Here is a 4,224-nt window from a genome sequence, read left to right on the forward strand (position 1 = left end):
CGAGTGAGTGTATGCGATTGTGTGTGAGTGTGTGGTTATGTGTGTGTGTGTGTTTCTGTACGAATGTCTGCGTCTTTTGTATGCTTATATGTTAATATGTTCGAACATAACATACATACATGTTTGTGTATGCGTTTGTTTATCTTCTCATCTATGTTATTGCTATAGGATATTTTAAAATGGTTTTCCTTATTCTATGAGAATAATCTGAACAATTGTTTCTTTCCGCCATGTTGTTCTGAAGTTCTTGTTTGCGTATTTTTTCGCCTCGCCTCTGTTATCTTTACGCCGACCGGTCAGTCTGTTGGTCGGTCTGTCGTTCGGCGATCCGTCAGCGGTCGGGTTTTATCGTGAGACGAACGACGTGAGCTAAATGAGATTGTGAATGAGCAGAATGTTGCAAAAGAGATTTACGCCCGCCAATCTTTATAGCATTAACTGTTCGAAATAACAACAACAGCTAAACAATTGCTATAGTGTGTTCATGCTTTGAGCACTAACACGAGCTTCGATGTGATAGGTAATTATTTGTCCTTATTGCAGAACTGACCGTAAACAACGCTGATTGATGAAGCACCGCTGGTTTGAAAATCAATAATATTGCCACCAAAAGATAGTCATTCAGCTGCTTTGTGTTTCATTCAAGATGGGTGAAGAAAGAAAAACATTTGTGTTTTAAAATCAGAGAGAAATATAAATAATCCTGCGGTATATTAATTTTCAGAGGCGGCGGAGGAAATATAAAAGCAGACATTTTTCTTAAATCATACCATGCAATAAAGAATCGTTTGGCCTTCGTATGGGAATGCTTTATTATCATATTTGGCGGAGTGGAAGACGGTCTGGGAGAATTTCTGATAGTGGTGGCGGGGACAATATTTCCATTATCATATGTAAACGGAAAATGGCCGAGAGCTTGATTAAATGCTTGTATGTTTCTCTCACTATTGAGATCAAATCTCGTTGTAGTCGCGCTCTGCTTTACATTGAAGTTTGCTTCCCAGCCCCAGGCTTCTCAGTTCAGTTCCCCTGTGGCACCTTGGGCAAGTGTCTTCTGCTGTAATAGAAGATAAAAGTCTCAGGTCGGCTGAAGCCTTGTGAGAGGATTTGGTAGACGGAAACTGGTACCCAAGTCGGGTGACCCGCTCTGATCTGGAGAAAAAGACCCCCACTTTATTTCACCTTCCTCCTATCATCTCACCTGCGAATGAGTACCAGCAACAGCTATGAGTTGCTGTTCGATGGAGTTTCTTCACATTCAGGGAAAGTTATTATTCATTCTAGTGTTTGTGACATTAGCTTCCAGTTAGAAATCATTATTGTTGTAATCCCAAGGTAAAATTTTGTTGTGCAGCCCTATGATCACAGACATTCAATGTGTTCAAGCCATGATTATCCCGTTTTCTTGTTTCTATGTGTGCGTAACGCAGAATTCCCTTATCGATTCTCGAATATTTTTTTATAACCATGGGGTGCGTCTAGTTGTGATTTGATGGTTATTTTTAGCAGGATAAGTGACTACATATAGGATCCGTCATCGACCTGCATGAGTTGTTTGTGTGTGTGTTTTTTTTTTTTTTAGTTGCAGACCAGTTCTGATAAAACAGTCATGTGAGCAGTAAGCGATGACTCTCCAGCTGTAACCAGCCCACATTACCTTCAGATATTGTGTACTGTGGATATTCTAGCTAAAAGGTATTCACATTAAGGCGGCATGCTGGCAGAATCGTTAGCACGCCGGGGGAAATGCTTAGCGGCATTTCGTCCGTCTTCATATTCTGAGTTCAAATTCTGCTGAGGTCGGATTTGCTTTCAAGATTTTGAGGTTTGATAAAATAAGTACCATTTGTACTCTGGGATTGATGTAATCGACCCCAGTGTTTACTAAGGCGATGCTAGTCTCTAAATTATATGATTAAGAAACAAATATCTCGTTATAAAGAAGACAGTCTTATTATAAAATGTTGTCGCTAGAAGTCCAGTCAGCTTGAAAGAAAACTAACATTTCAAAACTAAATATATTTTGAGTAGATCTGATTATATTTATTTTTGTGGAAAAAGCACACAAAAAACCAGCGGTAAAACAAAAAGAAAAAAACCGTAATCTCGCGAGACGGATTCGAACCATCGACCTAAGGATACCAATTCTATATTACTGTACTACAGTCCTCCGCTCTACCAACTGAGCTATCGCGAGTTACATGACGCACGCATTGTAATTAATGGTAAAAATAAGTAAGTAGTACAAGCTCGTATTGCTTAGCTCAGCTATGATTGAGGAAATCTACGGTCAATGACACTATAGCCATATCATCAAGACTATTTTGAGATATAGTACATGGAATTGCTTATCCAATATGCCTTCTATTGGTTTTTAAGAAACCAGGAAGAAATTGAGTGTGGTTTAGATCCTATTTCTAACGGACTCCAAAAGACTTATTGGTGTACATTTTTGATGTAATTGTTAATATGCGACTCGCATTGACGATCTAAAAGTAGTCTTTCTTTTCCCTCTCGCTTCAGTCGTTCTCTTTCTCTTCTAATCGGTCACCTTTCAGAATATTCCTCTTACTCAATCTCTCACCCTGCTCCCTCTTATGACTTTATGTTTCCCACACTCTCTCTCTCTTCTTGACCATCAAATACACACACACATACATACACACACACAAACACGGACATACACATTCACACATTCTCTCTTTCTTTCTATCTCTGTCTGTTTATCTCTCTCTCTCACTCTCACTCTATTATCCCTGTGTCTTTCTACTTTCTACTCTTTCTCTTTCAGATCTTCTACTTCCTCTCTTTCTCTCCCTCTCCACCCTCTCTCTCTCGCTCTCTCTCTTTCTCTCTCTTATTATTATTATTTCTTTCTGCATGCATCTATGCTTCACTCATTCTCTTCTTCTACATAAGCACTACATCTCTTCCAATCTTTGTCATTCTTTCCGCCTTTGCCGACAAACACACACGCACACACAACGCCCTCTCTTTTCTCATTTAACTTTCTCTAACTTTTCTATTCACGTGTGTGTATGTGTTTGTATGTGCGTGTTTCTGTGTCTGTGTGTGTGTATTTGGCTGTAACGCCAACGTTCTACATCTCACATTCTCTCTCTCATTTTCTCTCTCACTCTCGTTCTCCCCCTCACTCTGTAATTTCCTTCCGCCACTCAGCAACCCCCTGCAAGTATTAATTACTATGCCAGCTAGTACGTATGTTGATTACATCGTTAATTAGATGAGTGTTCGGTAGATCAGTCGGTCTGTTTCTTAATAGTCTATTTCCCTAATTAATTATGGAATTAATTAAATTGGTTGTATTTTCCATTTTCTGAAACAACTCACTAGCTTAAACTGTTGAAAATATGGTTTTTCTGTTGAAAAACTGTTGAAGATATGGCTTTTCTATGGAATCTGTGACCAACTCAGGGACTGGAATTCTACTACAAGAATTGGTGTGATATTCAGGATCTACTGAGGAACTTCTTTTCTGCTCGTGGAATCTACAAGAAACAAGATATCTTTTGAAAAACACAAAATCTATATTATTCTTTAATATAATACAGCAATCCTTCGACTGTCCCAGATGTTACGTTCCCAAAAAACCCCGCGATCGGTGAAACTCCGCGATGTAGAAACACTATTGTACTATATTTTTTAAAATTATTTTATTAATTTGTATATATTAGGCGCAGGAGTGGATTATAGGCGCAGGAGTGTCTGAGTGGTAAGTAGCTTGCTTACCAACCACATGGTTACGGGTTCAGTCCCACTGCGTGGCATCTTGGGCAAGTGTCTTCTACTATAGCCTCGGGCCGACCAAAGCCTTGTGAGTGAATTTGGTAGACGGAAACTGAAAAACGCTCGTCGTATATATGTATATATATGTGTGTGCGTGTGTGTGTGTGTATGTGTGTATGTGTGTACGTGTGTGTTTGTGTATGTGTGTGTGTGTGTGTTTGTGTGTTTGTGTGTCTGTGTTTGTCCTGCTAGCATTGCTTGACAACCGATGCTGGTGTGTTTATGTCCCCGTCACTTAGCGGTTCGGCAAAAGGGACCAATAGAATAAGTACTAGGCTTACAAAGAATAAGTCCTGGGGGTCGATTTGCTCGGCTAAAGGTGGTGCTCCAGCATGGCCGCAGTCAAATGACTGAAACAAGTAAGGGCATACATACATATATATACATACATACATACATATATATATACATATATAT

At 39.4% G+C, this 4,224-nt stretch overlaps 1 non-coding gene across 1 annotated transcript; it reads right to left on the reverse strand.

Annotated features, from left to right (window-relative positions):
- Positions 1–2,104: 2,104 nt before the first annotated feature.
- On the reverse strand, positions 2,105–2,197 carry Trnay-gua (transfer RNA tyrosine (anticodon GUA)). Its single transcript has 2 exons — positions 2,161–2,197; positions 2,105–2,140 (listed from the first exon to the last, which is right to left on the reverse strand). It is a non-coding gene; the product is annotated as a tRNA-Tyr (tRNA).
- Between the last annotated feature and the right edge of the window lie 2,027 nt (positions 2,198–4,224).

Source organism: Octopus bimaculoides, chromosome 19 (assembly GCF_001194135.2).
Source record: "Octopus bimaculoides isolate UCB-OBI-ISO-001 chromosome 19, ASM119413v2, whole genome shotgun sequence".
Classification (NCBI taxonomy): domain Eukaryota; kingdom Metazoa; phylum Mollusca; class Cephalopoda; order Octopoda; family Octopodidae; genus Octopus; species Octopus bimaculoides.